Source organism: Ptiloglossa arizonensis, chromosome 3 (genome assembly GCF_051014685.1).
Source record: "Ptiloglossa arizonensis isolate GNS036 chromosome 3, iyPtiAriz1_principal, whole genome shotgun sequence".
NCBI classification, from domain to species: domain Eukaryota; kingdom Metazoa; phylum Arthropoda; class Insecta; order Hymenoptera; family Colletidae; genus Ptiloglossa; species Ptiloglossa arizonensis.
This window is the reverse complement of record NC_135050.1, coordinates 29,809,521-29,826,803: the sequence shown is the minus strand read 5'-3', so window position 1 is coordinate 29,826,803 and position 17,283 is coordinate 29,809,521. Positions and strand designations below refer to the sequence as shown.

The window sequence follows — 17,283 nt, the reverse complement described above, 5'->3', positions numbered from 1 at the left end:
CGGTTTCCCTTTTTACGTTTCACTCTCGAGCGACGACGATCGAAAACGAGTCGAGTTTGCCTCGAAACGGTCGCAATTTATATATAAAAAATCTCGAACGGTTCGCGGAAGGATACTTTTAAGTCTCGTAACCGTTGAACGTACCGCTGTACGTTTCGCGCGAAAAAAAAAGAAACCGGTACCTATTGTTCTCTTCGAGACAAACGGCCGATAATACGTTCGTTGAGAACATCGATGGTACATTCGTGGCGCGTGCTCGACGATAAGTTGGCGAAAAAAAAGCACGTAGTATCGGCGCTCGATGGCGTTACGCGGTCGTTAACGTCGTAATTAACCGGAACAACGTCGAAGCCGAGAGTCTCGATGATTCGACTCGCGTTTTCGAACGCGGGGACAAGTATCGTCGAGAACGATAACACCGCTGGAACCGATCGATATCGTTTCGTAGAAAAATGCATAACCCAAGTGCAGACGGGAGAGAGAACGAGAGGTAGAAGCACGCGGCGCGAATTCGAGCCGCGAAACGTCGGTTTGAAATCGTCGAACGACTCGGACGAGAGGACGTTCTTCGCTACGAGGTATACAGCGTGGAAGAAAAACGAGTTTTTCACCGTCACGAGCGTGCACTTTCCTCCTATGCAACAATAAGAGAGTCGCGGGCCCCTCGAAACTCGTGACGCTCGCGAGAAGAAAATCCAACGCGCTTTTCCGACCGTACACCCGCTACCTGGAAACGAGGATCGTGCCACGTGTAGCGATTCACTCTCAACGATACCGATATCTTCTACCGTTTAAACGAATCTTCTATTTACTTTTCTATCGTGTTCAACGATTCCGTTGTTCCACGTTCTTTCTTTCCTTTTCGATCGTAGAGGAACCGACGAAAGAGGATTCGTCGTTGAGACGGTGGAGTTTTCGAACGATGACCGATGCGAAGCAGACTATGAGCCTATAAGTGACACGAGTCACCTAGGTCCCGAATTGTGGAGTTCAAGAAGGTAGATCGTTGTACAGTGTTCGAGAACGATGTGTCTCTGGTCGAGAGTCGTTGTAGACAGTTGTCAATGAACGTTGCGTAGATCAATGTTAAATTTAGTCGCGACAGCCTTGCGCGTACACTCTTATGAGAAACGATAACAATCATTGTTCGTTCATTTTCCGCAACGTTGAACAAACATCGTTCTTCAGGGTCGGAGAAATGTTCTTTACGCGGTAAAAATTTCTGATAAAAAAATTTGTACAAAATTCCAAAAAACTTCGTACAAAATTCGTACAAACTTCGTACAAAATTCGTACAAAATTCGAAAAAAATCGTACAAAAATTGTAAAAAATTCGTGAAAAAAACGCTCGGTTCAGGTCGAGGTTCCCGTAAACTGCTCGAGTCCAGATCCGCGTTTCCGATAGAGAGGCACGACTCCAGACGGAAGATATAACTTCTCCGTTCTTTCGGCGACGATACTGGTCACGCGAAATACCTGAACACGCGCAATTGATTCGCTCGTTTATTGGATCGGTCGGCCGGATCGAGGCATAGATGCTCGCGTACGTCGTACGCTTAGAATGGCCTTCGAATTCCAGAACGGAATCGTGCATCGGGGACGGGCGTAGGAGGAAGACCTTCGAATACGTTCCCGATGTCGATGCTGGGACGAACATATTGGGATTTTCAATTGAACAGACACGAACGTCGTGGAATTTAACTGGGTCGAAAGTCGAGGAATGAAGTAATCCTCGCGGAATGAACGACCTTTTCCGCGCCGCGAGTCCCTCACCGGACCGGTCTACGTGGATCGCGATCGCGCCAATTCTCCGTGGGATTATTTCGGATCGTACGGAGAATCGTTGCTCTTTCCTTTCGTCGAATACGAAGACACCGCGACGCGAATTTTTCTTTCCGAAGCTCGTCGAAAGATCGATATTCGTCTCGAAAGAACGTCGTTCCAACGTTCATTTCGTTAAACGTATTACCCGGACCGTTTCTATAAAACGGATCCATAGCTGGTGAAAAGAAGCATTCGTCGTAGCAAAAATGGAGAAAAGTTTCGTCCGGAGTATTTCGTTACTCCGGATCGAAATCGATCGCAACGAACGTTTCGAAGAAAAAAAAAAAACCGGAAAGTTGGCTCGTGAAACGCGATCGAACCGTTCGTGGATTCGTTCGTGGTCGATTTCGCACCGAAACGCATCATCGTCCACCGCTCGATGTACCAACGTTTCGAATCTGCTCGGTGGTCCTTTCTCGCGCGAGACGAGGGTTTCCGTGTTACGCTTGTTTCTTCTTTTTCGCGTTTCATTATTCACGTTGGCGGATAACGTAAAACGAAGCATCGAAGTTCTTTCGTAAAGCTGTACTCCGAAGCGAGCCCGGGCGGGAGTCCCGTGCTTAAAAGTTTCAGCTTCCTGTTCTCTCGTCGTCCGTAGACCGTCGCGCTTACCCCGCGAGGAACTCGCTTCCTCGGTCTTATCGTCCCCGTAGTAAATATTTGATATAAAATCCTTATCCGGTGAGAGGCGAGAATCCGTTTGCCACGCCGGACGAATAATACAGCGCGCTCCGAGATACGTACGCGCCACCCTTTCCATCCTCGGGTCCGTAACTGAACTAATGCACGTGGAAACACGCTGACTGTGCAAACGTCGAGCTGTCGCTTAATCTTTCGTCCTCGTCTTCCCGGTGTAATTGGGATTAGTCTTTAAAAAGAGCAGTTCCTTGCCCGCTGCGTCCACAACTACGTCGCACCGCGTTTCTTTCGGTTCGTTCCTCCGTAATTCCTGCAACCTCGTTCTCGTCGCGGGACCGTATCGGATCGCGAAACAAATACGTTGTTCTTCTCTTTCTCTTCTGAGAAGAAAAAAGATCTTCTCACCGGAGAAGAGATCTTTGAAGTTATCAATCCTCGTACGAGCCCCCAAATAACCGTCGAACTCGTACGGTATATTCAAGTATATTTAAGGATGTATATTACAACGATACAAGTATCAAACGTAGCGTTGGTGATTGGTTTCGCTTTCTACTGAGGTAGATCGACCGCGTATTGAACTAAGCTAACCGTCTTTGTGCCTTCGGCACGCGTCTCGATCGTTTTTGTTGCTCAAGTCTTACACCGGCCTTTCGTCTCGGTACGTCTTTTAATTATCTCGTCTTATCGTCTTCGTCGTACTGTCCGTGATACACTCTCCGGATATACCCTCGTCGTCGTACTCTTGCACTCAGGACACACTGTATGTACCGTCTATGACACACTGTCCTGTACCATCTGTGACGTACCGTGTCCTCAAACATTCCTTTCGTACTTTATACAGTCATTTTCTTTCATTCTATTCCTCGGTCTCTCTCACTTTAGACATTCGGTCACGTTCGGCCATCCTAATCGCTCGTCTTTTCCAAGCATACCTCACTTTCTCCGAGCCACAGGTACTCTCTTTCATCCCCGTGCATCCTTACTTCTGGTCATCGTGCAGGACCCCCTGTAAAGGGATCCTCGGGCCTATCGTAAAAGCAGATCGGCACCAAATGTTTACCTCGACCCGGGCCTGCCCGCACGTGCCGCCTTGTTTAGGTCCGCGGTCGAAACAGGCCCAAGCGGATTCGGAAAATCCGATACTACAAATATATTATAGTTCAAAGTCGTTTCACCCGCAAGCTTTAACTCATTCGCGTAAGCAAACGTGGAACAATGGAATTGTTGAACACAAGAGAAAAGTAAATGGAACGTTTAGTTAAATAGTAGAAGATAATACAGTCGTGCGACCGACTAGAGCTTAACGTCTCAACGACCGATCTTCTTTCGTCGGTTCCTCCACGATCGAAAAGGAAAGAAAACACGTGGAATAATGGAACACGAGAGAAAAGTAAATAGAACATTCACAAAATGGTAGAAGATAATACAGTCTTGCGACCGACTAGACCGTAACAGTCACGGAGAAATATCCAAGTCGGTAACGATCCCCTCCCCTGTGTCTTGACTTCTCAAGGGCGCATCGGTCCAAGTCGTTGCGTTCCAATAGCAAATATTAAGATAACGGTAACTTGACTTATTCCCTACTCCGTAGAAATAGGAAGTAATCGCTAAAAGTTACCGTTTAGCGAATGTCTCTGTAAAGAGTTATCATTTTAACGAAAGTCTCCGTAGAGAGTTACCGTTTAGCGAATATCTCCATAAAGAATATACCGACGTAATTACCGGTAAGAGTACGCGACGAACTGCGATTTAGACTCGAGTAAGGTGGCACAACGAATGAATCTTTATTCGATTGACGGTGGTTTGTATACCTAGTTTTCGATTATCGGTGATAAGGGTTGCATCGGTCCAAGTGGTTGTATTCCAACGAAACATAATTTTCGTTCACTCGCTTCGAACCCCACCCTGTCGATTCAATGGTCCTCGCGTTCCCAACAACTTGTACACCTGCACGAGGCGGTCCACGAACGCCTACGCCTGGTCGTATCCGACCAGACTGCGGTACCAGAACACCCAGTACCACGGAGAGGATTAGTTTCGTGTCGAATTGCCGCGAAAACACACACACATAGACATAGACAGAGACGATCGGTTGGTTTACTCGATCGACGAGTCGCGCGCGGCCGAGCAAATTGCGCTCGGACAACAGCCGGTCGCACGGATTCAGGAAATTTGCCAAACGGCTCGGGAATCGCAAAGTCCCAACGGCGAAAGTGACGAGAGGGTTTGGCCGTGCAGCCTGCGAGATCCAGCGTCGCCGAGGACGTTTAATTGGACGATATTTGACCGAAACGCGTGTAATCACCTGTTGCGCGCAGGAAGCGCGCGCTAATAGCGGCCAGACGAAATAAATTGTCGTCAGGTGGTAGGTAACCAGGACCGAGCGGCTTGTGAAGCGCTACGGGACCATTTTCAGATCGTTGAGTCTCGCGCGAATGCGTCGTTACTCTTCTTTCGACAATTACCGGGCGAGCTTTTCCTTTTCTCCCACGGTTTAGCGTTTACGTTTCGCCTTTTCCGATATCGCGCTACTTTCGATCCGAAAGAATGTCCTCCGAACGCGCTCTGCTCGTTCTTTCGAGGATACGTTTTGTACACCTTTACGGTGAAATATAAAGACGTTAACGAAACGTTTAAAGATGTACAAAGTTTAAAAATTTCAACTCCAACCGGATACTGTTGTTAAATAGTTGAAGACTTTCGAAGGAAATATTTCTGGCTGCGGAAGGAGGTCGAGAAAGAACCAGGACTAGTTTGCTTTTAACTGTAGCGATAATTGCGTTTTTTCGAGCACTCGGTGGTCTAAAAGTATCGTTTCTGATCGGATATCGCTGTTAAACGGCTGTAGAACTCTGGAGAAATATTTCGGAAAAAGGGGTCGAGGAAGGACGATGACCACTTTGGTTACAATTTTAGCGAGAGTCGAAAAGTAGGTACTGCGATGAAATACCAGATTGTTAATGTTGCAGAGAGATTACGATACGGTGAGATACGAACTACAGAAATATTGATCTTTCTTCCGACTCGCATTCGTCCTTTCGTCGATCCGGTTTAAATTTTTACAACGCGTACGGTTCGTCTCGAGTAACCCGACCGAAACTATACGTAGAGGATCGCGAAGGTGTTTACGTACTATCGTCCACGAGATAGGAAACATCGACAGTAATCAGCCGGATAATATCGGTTGCGTCACCTCGCTCGAAACGAGAATTATCGAAGGACGACCACGAGATAAAAGGAACGTTCGCACGAATTTCTTTCCCGGGCCGATTGCTGGAAGAATCGATAGCAACGTCGAATACGTTACGTGAACAACGATTCGCAATATCAATCGGAGCGTACGACTCTCTCTCTCTCTCTCTCTCTCGGAGAAAGGAACTCGAGTCCCGGTTAAAAAAAGGAGTGGAGTGCGGCGATGGAAAGAGGAAAAGGGGTTTGGCCGTGAGCACGCGTCAACCGCGTTGTTAGAGTAGACGTTAAGGGAAGTATTTCTTAATTAGTGGCGAACCTCGAACGAGGTGTCTCGAGCCAAGTCAGCCGCTCCCTCGATGCCGAGCCCCTTTAGTGGCTCCTCGTAGATCACGATTTGCTTTAAGTGTCTTAAGTTCCTTAAGGCCGATGGAAGACCGCCGGCGATAAACGGACCGTTTCGGTACAAGGAAAACTCATTCGCGCGTTGCTTCTGTACCTCGATATTAATCGCGGGATTTACCTCGGCTCCGTAAGACGCAAGGACCTTTCGAGCACGTTCCACGGACTTCTTAAATAACGCGAGACCGTGCGAGCCGAACGAAGCAGCAACGATGCTACACGGTTAGATATACCGACGGATGGTAATTCGATGCACAAGATGTCCTGGATGTACAAACGGTTCGATTTTTACACTTCGACACCGTTGGACTATTTTCTCCTCGATTCTAACGTTCGAGCGACGATTACAGACAATTTTCTAGACGTATTTGTATCTCCCGGCCACCGGGATTACTGCTGTCGTCATTAATGCTTTCGTCTACAAATGTTACAATCTTCAAATTTTCATATATTCAAATATTCGAATTTTCAAATTTTCAAATTTTTAAATATTTGAATTTTCAAATTTTCAAATATTTAAATTTTCAAATATTCAAATTTTCAAATTATTAAATTTTCAAATATTTGAATTTTCAAATTTTCAAATATTTAAATTTTCAAATTTTTAAATATTTGAATTTTCAAATTTTTAAATATTTGAATTTTCAAATTTTCAAATATTTAAATTTTCAAATTTTCAAATTTTCAAATTTTTAAATTTTCAAATGTTTAAATTTTCAAATTTTTAAATGTTTGAATTTTCAAATTTCTAAATAGTTGAATTTTCAAATTTTCAAATATTTAAATTTTCAAATTTTTAAATTTTCAAATTTTCAAATATTTAAATTTTCAAATTTTCAAATTTTTAAATATTTAAATTTTCAAATATTTGAATTTTCAAATTTTTAAATATTTAAATTTTCAAATGTTCAAATATTTGAATTTTCAAATTTTCAAATTTTCAAATATTTGAATTCCCAAATTTTCAAATTTTTAAATATTTAAATTTTCAAATATTTGAATTTTCAAATTTTCAAATATTTAAATTTTCAAATTTTTAAATATTTGAATTTTCAAATTTTCAAATTTTCAAATATTTGAATTTTCAAATTTTCAAATTTTTAAATTTTCAAATATTTAAATTTTCAAAGTTTTAAATATTTGAATTTTCAAATTTTTAAATATTTGAATTTTCAAATATTTAAATTTTCAAATTTTCAAATATTTGAATTTTCAAATTTTCAAATTTTCAAATTTTAAAATTTTCAAATTATCAAATATTTAAATTTTCAAATTTTCAAATATTTGAATTTTCAAATCTTTACATATTTGAATTTTCAAATTTTTAAATATTTGAATTTTCAAATTTTTAAATATTTGAATTTTCAAATTTTTAAATATTTGAATTTTCAAATTTTTAAATATTTGAATTTTCAAATTTTTAAATATTTGAATTTTCAAATTTTCAAATATTTAAATTTTCAAATTTTCAAGTATTTGAATTTTCAAATTTTCAAATTTTTAAATTTTCAAATTTTCAAATATTTGAATTTTCAAATTTTCAAATTTTTAAATTTTCAATTCTCAAATATTTAATTTTTCAAATTTTTAAATATTTAAATTTTTAAATTTTCAAATTTTCAAATATTTGAATTTTCAAATTTTCAAATATTTAAATTTTCAAATTTTTAAATATTTGAATTTTCAAATTTTTAAATTTTCAAATTTTCAAATTTTCAAGTTTTTAAATTTTCAATTTTTCAAATATTTAAATTTTCAAATTTTCAAATATTAAAATATTAAAATTTTCAAATATTTAAATAAGTCGTCCTGACGAGAAGTGATTCGTGTTTTTACATTTTATATTTTTTGTCTTCTTTTTTCTATTCCATTTGGAATAGTTGTTTATGTTTTTTATGTTACTCACCTACATATATATACACATACCTACGATTTACGTGTTTTGAATTTGTATGCTGTATTTGAAAAATTTTATGCATAGTATTTACCAGAAAGCATTAACCCGTGAATGAACTATTATAATATTAATAATAATTTTATTCTACCGACTTGAAAGGCGTACAAAATAATACGATCTGCAAACGCTTCTTTCGAGATCAGTTTTTGTACGTTCGCAGTAAAGTTTCCGGCAATTCTCTAGAATATTCGCGAATGTTCGTTCAATAGCAACAAACGCGGTTGCTGTTTACTATTAACACGGAGTAAACGAGAACGAGCGGTATCTCTACGATACGTAGGAGAATCCATCTACGCGATACGATCGATCCAATTTCGAATTGCAATCTCGGAGAAGAAAAGTATTTTTGGACAAACTTCTCCGTTTACTCTGTTCGCTTCCCCTTGGTTTTCAGGACACTCGACTTTTGTTAAATTTTCAGTACCGATCGCTACCGATGTTGCACATGTTGTCGCAAACTTGTACACGAACGCAACGGAGTTTCACACACGACATTTGGGATTACGATGAACTCGAAACGTTGGGGAATTATTATATTTCGACGATTGAAACCGACGATCGCCGGAACCACCGATAATGAAACTCCCATCCTCTCGATTCGTCTGCTCGATGAATATCGAAGGAAAACGAATAAAAAAAAAAAAAAAGGAATCTCGGGGAAACGAGAGACAACGAGTCGCGTCGAAGTAGAAAATAGAATTCACCAGTTTTGTATTCGATTGTTTCGCCTGTGCTCGGTTCCGTCGAAAGAGTTACCCTATGTGGGTGCCCAAAAACCAAACATAAAATAAACTCTGGTACCGGTGGGTGTATCATGGATACGGAATATCGAACTAAATAAATGAATAAACAAAAATGCGACACGCGGAGAAATTATGGCGACGAGCAGAGTCCTGTGTTCATCGTTCGCGTTGTATTGGTTTCGAGCTTTATTCCCCCCACCCTCGGGTAATTTTTTCTCTTTTTATATATTATTTTTGTTCGGTCTCGTGGCTCGTCGATTGCTCGACAATTTTGCGTATCGGACGCTGCCGGATATTATTTGACCATCGGCATCGAAAAGCTCATTTTTCCGAGCTCGTTTTTCCAAACTCGCATTGACGGACAATCGATTAGTCGCGCCCCGATGCGTCGAACCATAAAGCCTTCCCTTTCGGGAACACTCGCATTTCGTTCCCCATTGCGCGAAATATGCACAGTAGGTCGTCCATTTGCTTTTTTTTTTCCACGCGCCGCGGTCGCTAATCCTTCGAGTGCGATTCTTTTTGGTAGCGAGATTGCATCGAGTTAATGTTCTACGCGGCGGACCGACGCACGTTGTATCGTCAACGATCTTCAATTTAATCTCTCGAAACGCCGTATTATTCGCCCACCGTGGAAAAAGACCGGGATTACGCATCGTAATTATGTTCTCGGTGCTCTGTATCTCTTACCGGTGCAAATAGTATAAAAAAAAAAGAAAAAAAGAAGGAACCCTGCCATCTTATTTGCCTCGCCTTTTTCATTTCAAGACCATTGCTACAATCTAGCGGAGAAAGCTCTTAAAGTTCGAGCTCTTGCTGTCCGCGTTTCTCGTCGTTTTCAAAACATCTCCGCTATTAAACTTTTGCGCATCGCCCTTGTTCCTTCGTACCTTAACTATTGCTCGATTATCCGATGCCCTTACTTCGATAGCCTCTCCGCTAAAACTGTCCAACGTAAATTCCAGACTCGCGAGCACCAATGCGTAGAATATCGAGTAGTAGAGATTTTCCAAGAAAATCGAACACTCGATACGAGTAATCGTAACACGTGTTACGCGTCATCGAGTCGATGATCGAAACACTTGCGACGGAACAATAAGACGACAGTATTTGCGATCGCAGGTGCTTGTACGAAAATGCTTGATCCACGAACATGTAAATATTGGGTTGTTCGGAGAGTCATTTCGTTTTTTGTTTGATGAAAATGAAACACGTTTCTTTTTAGAGCGTGTAAACATTTTATTAAATTATAAATTCTCCATTTTGGAAAACGAAATCAATTTTCGAACAACCCAATAATTCAATTTGTAATAATAATCGTTATACGAGTATATTCTTTATACAAAAATTAAACGTTTTGATCTATTGGGTTATTAAGAGAGTCATTTCGTTTTTTTTCGTGAAAATGAAACAGGATTTTTTTAGAGCGTGTAAACATTTTATTAAATTATATATTCTCCATCTTGGAAAACGAAATCACTTTCCGAACAACATAATAATTCAATTTGTAATAATAATCGTTATACGAGTATATTCTTTATATAAAAATTAAACGTTTTGATCTATTGGGTTGTTCGGAAAGTCATTTCGTCTTTTTTGGTGAAACTAAAACACCATTTTTTTAAAGTGTACAAACATTTTACTAAATTATATACTCTCCATTTTGGAAATCACTTTTCGAACAACCTAATACCATCTCCTCGAAGAAGTTGCGCAGTTATCACCGAGGTAATTATTTCCAATTACAAATAACCCGGTATTCGCGCTAACTGTTATTTCGAATTATCAATTGGATCTAAAATTTTAACGTTTATTAAATTGTAATATCCTCGAATGCGAGTGTGTGGGAGCGTGCGAGGCGAGTCGACCAATTTTCCTCGGCTTAGAACTATCGCGAGAGACGTCGGCTGGTGGAACGAATTGAAAACACGAGAGAGAGAGAGAGAGAGAGAGAGAGAGAGAGAGAGAGAGAGAGAGTCGAGAGTGAAAAAAAAAAAAGAACGAGTCGAGAGGATCCGTGGAGCGTTGCGTTATACTTGCACGAGTTCTATCAAAGTGTATCTTTGGTGTGCAAATGTATAATTCGTCGGTGACCCGCCGTCTCGATTTCTGGACGATCGTTAACGCGAAACGAAGAAATGGATACCGTTCTCGGGGATCTCGAGAGCCGGGCAGCGGTATTGAAATATTTTCAATCGTCAGGAACCAGGATCACGATAAGAATCTGCCAAGCCCGTGTCGACTTGGAAGATTTCCCCGTGAGAAAGGTGCGCGCGAACGGGTGCGCATTTTTTTCAGTCGAATACTCGGAGTTAACGATAAGGTCATGCTGACGTCGAGATAAGGAGACCCCGATTGGGAAAGATCGCGTGCTCGGGAGAATACGGGCCACGAAACGTAATGTTATCAGGGGGCACACAACACCAGCACTAAATTTTTTTCGCCGACAGCTCTACTTTTCGAACGATAACTCCTACGAACACGCGGAGGACCGGCTAACCACGATGCCCTATTAAATAATACGACACACTTTGACCTGAAAACGCCCTTCAAAATAATTAATAACAATTTCGAAAAATAACAGGGCCGCTACGTTCGTTGGTTATTCGGATAGGGTTATTTCGTCTTGGAATTATTTTCAAACGCGGTGCCTTCAAGAATTTAAAAACGTACGTATCACGCGCCTTAGAGAATTTAAAAACATACGTATCACACGCCTCAAAGAATTTAAAAACGTACATATTCGTTATTCGGATGGTGTTATTTCGTCTTGGAATTATTTTCAAACGCAACGCCTTAAAGAATTTAAAAATATACTTATCCGTTACTCGGATAGTGTTATTTCATTTTGGAATTATTTTCAAACACGGTGCCTTAAAGAATTTAAAAGATCGACAAACTTTTGTACAATTTTAGACGCGCGATGTTCGTCGATGTAATTTAATCGAAATTTCGAAACGCTGCACGATACGAACGTGCCATTTTGACAGCACCGCGGGTTTATGATGCAGAAAAGATGAACCAATAATTCCCCGCGAAAGATGTACTAATTTGTAGGATCGAGCGACCAGTTACGACCGCTTGATTTTTAATCCGCTTATATTAAGATTCTTTAACAAGATATGCAGTTCCGCGCAGGTATTACAGTTTTCTGTGAAGTCTTTTTAAACGATGCAAAAGTTCCGAGCAGGGCCGTGTCTAGGTATTTCACCGGCCCCGGGCTACAATGGAAACCCAAACCTTCGCTCGGTGGCTTTCAGGTGGATACGTACACACGTACACGAATATTTTACACCGAGTCGTAAGAGAAGATCTTGAGCTGAACTTTTTCGAGAAATGGTCAAAGTAGCGATAAAAATACCCAAGAGTGATCCACCATTGTTTCGTTACACTCTCGATTCTCCGTACACGATTATCGTTGTTCGATCGAATTTACAATTAACCGTGCACACGTACGATACGTTGCACACTGCTTGGTAAAATGCAACGATCGTTTAAACGAGTCGTTGCTGCTTAGAGACGTTGCGAAACGATCGTTTCTAAGCGTTCTTACGCCCGAAATTCGCGAAAATTAATTTCTATTACCGGTGTTATTATTTTTATATCACGTATTCTTCTTCGCGTGCAAGAGCACAGAAAGAACAAGAGAGAGTGAATTAGAGTCGGCAGTGGGGATAGGTTGCTACACGAGAGAAAAGAAATTGCCCAGAAGCAATCTCTTGATGGATTTTCTGATTAAATGTCCCACGCAGCAAAGCACTCGGGGAGATTCATATTTCTTTTTTTTTTCGCATAACATTCGATAATTCCGGCCAACAATTTCCTTCCGTCCCCGCTCGCGGCATCGTCTTTTGTGCCCCCTTTGCCATTAGAACGAACATTTCCGTTGTTACGTTCTCTGGCGGCGCGTTAATTTCACGAAAAATGATTCGACCGAGAAAACTACAGTTCCGTTACGATAGTCCAGAAAGATGGACCCGGAGAATCTTGGACGAACATGGACGGTTAAATTATCGTTTCTCGCGAAGTTTGAACCCTCTGAGTGGCAAATTCTCTTCCAAACGATCTCCTTGAACGATAACTATGGCGAAAGATTAGAGAAGATTTCATCAATTTACGAATCGAAAGCTTAAAAAATAGAGTTTGACCAATGGAATAAATTCACAGATGAGAAAAAGATTCAGGTCTGTTAAATTTACAAGTCCGGAGAACACTCCAACCTAAGTCACTCGCGGAAAATTGGTGAGTACGTAGTCGAAGCAACGTTGTTGATAAATAGTATCGTATCGCATACCTGAACGCTACGTTAAGAAACAATCGGCTCCGCGTACCCGGTACACGTTTAATATCAACGCGAGTATATTTATCGAGGGTCTCGTAAAGATTCATTTTGTCGAAAGATTGGAGAAGACTCCGTCCATTTACGAATCGAAAGTTTAGAAAATAGAATTTGACCAATGGAAAAATTTACAACTGAGTAAAAAATTTAACTCTCTCAAATTTACAAGTCCGGAGAACACTCGAACCTACATCACTCACGGAAAATTGGTGAGTCCGTAGTCGAAGCAACGTTGTTGATAAATAGTATCGTATCGCATACCTGAACGCTACGTTAAGAAACAATCGGCTCCGCGTACCCGGTACACGTTTAATATCATCGCGAGTATATTTATCGAGGACCTCGTAAATATTCATTTCGAGGGAGCCACTCCGACGCAGATTAGAAACGACGGAGTAAGAAAAGTTTGATTTTGAATGGAGAAAAGGTAGCGGGGGCAGCCACGAGGCACCGGGCTAAGATTAATGAAATATTCACGAGATTAGTTGTATCTGGCACAGAAGTTTCGACGTAATCTATTCGATAGAGGGGGATCGTTGTTCCGTCGTTTTTCTTCGTAGGCGTCCCTTGGTTTTCTCGCCGGTGCTCCGAACTCGAAACTTTCACGGGCGGACGTGAAATAAACCGTGGTACGCGCCACGTAACACGCTTCCAGGATATTTCGACGGGCCGGTGCTCCTCCGGTTTGATAAGTTCGAGGCATCGGTTCCGCCCGTTTCGATGCAATTTTTTCCCATCGAAAGTTCCACGCCCCCGCGGGAACATCGCGATAAGGGTCTCGCGTAACTTTCGCGCGATGCTCCTCGAACGAATTTACTTCGCGCCGCGATTCGACACGCTCGAAACGAACGAACCGTGTTTCGAGCATCTCTCCCGCTGTTTACATTTATCTGTAAATATTTACCCACGACGCAGCCCGTAAATGTTTACTCCCGCTACTATCCGAGCCCACGCGAGCACGGATGGGGAATTTTTAACCGGATGCCACGACTTTGTATCCGTTACTCGTTGAACAAAAATTAAACAATCGAATAAACGTTTGGAACGAGTCGTCGTTCGAGCTAAAACTCTAGGAACGTGAACCGGAGAAAAGAATTTTTAAACGTACTATTTACGAAAGTTGCTTTCAATTAGAATTTCGTTAAATCGTAAGTTCGTGTACGATAAATGACACGTGATACGCCATTGAAAATAAAAGAGTCGAAGAAATTAATCGAAATAGCCGAATCGAACGAGTTTCCATTTCATCGAAGTAGATTTTAACGGTGTTTATTTATTTTTTACGTATCGTACGATATTTAGAAAAGAAATATATCACGTTTCGGTGTTGAACAATTTAATCCGAGTCCAATGGTCGATAATTGTTAAGCGTTATTTCACGTTGATTCCGTAACGTTCGATCGTGTATCGAGGGACATTTTTAGGTAGATATGGTTACTTCGAGGAACAAAGAAACAACTGCCTCCGTGGCGCAATCGGCTAGCGCGTTCGGCTGTTAACCGAGAGGTTGGTGGTTCGAGCCCACCCGGGGGCGATTTATTTTTTTCCTTCCCGTGAGACGAAGAACAAGAGAAAGAATTACGCGATACCGTTTTCACCGATTTCGTGCGATATTAAATTGTTTAAATTTTGTACGGATACATTATTGCGCGACTGCATTACCGAATTGTATAAATTCTCGTTAATTACGTTTGCTCCTATCTACAATTTTCAATCGTACTTTACAAGAATCGCAATGTTGTAAAATCCGTTCAACAACGGATAAAGCTATTCGATAGCTGTCCCGTATGTATGAATACTGTATGTATCGATACAGCTTTATGAAACATTTATGCGATCGTGGCGCAAATCTTCTTTTATACGCCGCGTTCGTGTTGCCTCTCTCGCCGGCACGTGCACTCGTAAGTTTTGCATTACGAGTTGTTCACCCGCTCCGGAACCGTACTTTTTCAACGCGGTACTTTTAAAAAAAAAATTACGTTACGTAAAGTTGGATCAATATTCTCCGAAAGGAACGATTCCTTTGCCGCGAATAATACAATTTTTCGAAACGTTTATCCATTCAAAGAGTTGACAAAAAAATATACCTGCCTGTACACAGATACGTATGTGATTCGTTACACGTTTCTATCTATACGAAAACCAATTACGAACGACGAAGTGGTTGGATCGATCGCAAAAATATACGTCGTTGCGATCTTGCAAAATCTCTTACTCGCTGTTCCATGGAATTCGTTTACGCGTAATTTGTCGAATACGATACAATTTTTAGACATATGTATAGTAACAGAAATGGTTTGCTCGGTCTCCGCTAGAGGTCTACAGAGAACGATCTTTCTCGCGCTGCTAAAGTTCTACACCGAGGTAATATCTCGGAGACGAGGGAAAGCTTCCGCAGTCATTCAGTGGGTGTACTACTGATCGATTTAGCAGATGATGAACAATGGAGATGACTCCTGATTAAACTCCGCTCCCTGGCTTCTATCACGCAACGACGGTTGTCAGAGGAATTTCTGATGCTAAATCTTTTTTTCTATAACAATTCTCAAGCAAAAGTACAATTTCGATCGTAAAAAATTCAAAACGAACCTTTTCGTCGTTACTTCCGGAAAAACGATTTTGGAACGATCGAAAACGTTCACAATTTATTCGTCGAGAAGCCAACGTTGCGCAACTATTACGAATAAATCATTGAAAGCGTATTACGCTCCGTTTCTCAACGACGCGTCGAATCTACGAAAGTTCCGAATTTCGAAGTCGCGTATACCCGATGCGAAGAAAAGGAAAGAAAAAAAAAATGACCCGAGCAGAGATCGCGAAACTTGGTAACGAGAGTCAACGACGCGTAACGGGAGGACCCGTGACCGATCGATGGTAAGGACAAAATGATGCAAGCGACTCGACGAGTTCGAGCACCCTGGCACGTGAGGTTGTGTCAGATTCGTCGCCACAGTATTATCGGTTATGGTGCACCCTCCCGACCTCATTTAACTTTGAACCGCGTCGAGAACGGCCCCTGTACAAGCGCAAAACATCTGCCAGTGGCGCGCGTTGGAACTTCGTTTTACCGGATCCCCCCACTCCGTTCGCTTGCACTTACCGTCCACTCCTCGGCGCTTCCCCCCACCACCGCCGAGCCAATGCTCGGCACCGATAACCCGTAGATCGAGGAGCACGTGCGTATTACGTTCGTGGACCGAAATTTACGATACGCGAAACGGAGGAGGAAACACGGATCAGGACTTACGCGAATCCGCGCTATCGGCCGAGAACGACTCGAAACTCTACACCTTACGAAAATACGAACGCCGATGCGATATCCGAGATACCAAGACGAATCGAGTTTTACGCGCGGATTAGGAACAGGTTTTCGGGGGAACGAGCCGAACCGAAAGATCGTAGCCAGAGATGAACACGGTTTTGCTCGTGTAACGGACGACGAATAAAAGAAACGCGAAGTAAACGTTGCTCGCGATGTTTTCAGTTCGGAGTTATTCGAGCGAATTTTTTCCAAATTCTTATTTTTATACGAGTAACGAATCGAATGGTTCGACTTCCATTAGGGACATTGAATTTGGGGAGAAGGAGTTCGTGGATGACTCGATTGGCAAAACAATCGACCGAGAAACGATATACGAGTCATGGGAATTGTATCGGGGTTCGTGGGTGTGCTTTTGGCTACGTACAAGTAAAGTGTGTCGAACAGAGCGACGGAATACTTCGAGTAAGCGGTATGTTAACAATGTAAGAAGAAAAATGGAAGAAATGGTGAGACTAAAGTTGTGTTATCTAACCACGGAGAATTACTTCAAACTGAATCTGTACAACTAAACAATACGTCGTACGATAGGTCGGAGTGAAGCTTTGGGTCGTTCGGAAAGTAATTTCGTTTTCCAAAATGGAGTATATATAATTTAGTAAAATGTTTATACGCTCTAAAAAAATCGTGTTTCATTTTCACCGAAACAAATGAAGGAAACGTTTTCTAAAATGGAGAAGATATAATTTAGTAAAATGTTTATACGCTCTAAAAATATCGTGTTTCATTTTCACCGAAAAAAAATGAAAGAAACGTTTTCTAAAATGGAGAATGTATAATTTAATAAAGTATTTATACGCTCTAAAAAGATCGTGTTTCATTTTCACCGAAAAAAAAATGAAAGAAACGTTTTCTAAAATGGAGAATGTAT

The 17,283-nt window shown here is 41.3% G+C and overlaps 1 protein-coding gene and 1 non-coding gene across 2 annotated transcripts in view; one reads left to right on the top strand and one right to left on the bottom strand.

Annotated features, from left to right (window-relative positions):
- The window catches only part of Nachra3 (nicotinic acetylcholine receptor alpha3 subunit), a 127,124-nt gene that overhangs the window by 54,730 nt on the left and 55,111 nt on the right, over window positions 1-17,283 (bottom strand). The window lies entirely within an intron of this gene.
- Trnan-guu (transfer RNA asparagine (anticodon GUU)) lies at window positions 14,554-14,627 on the top strand. Its single transcript has one exon. It is a non-coding gene; the product is annotated as a tRNA-Asn (tRNA).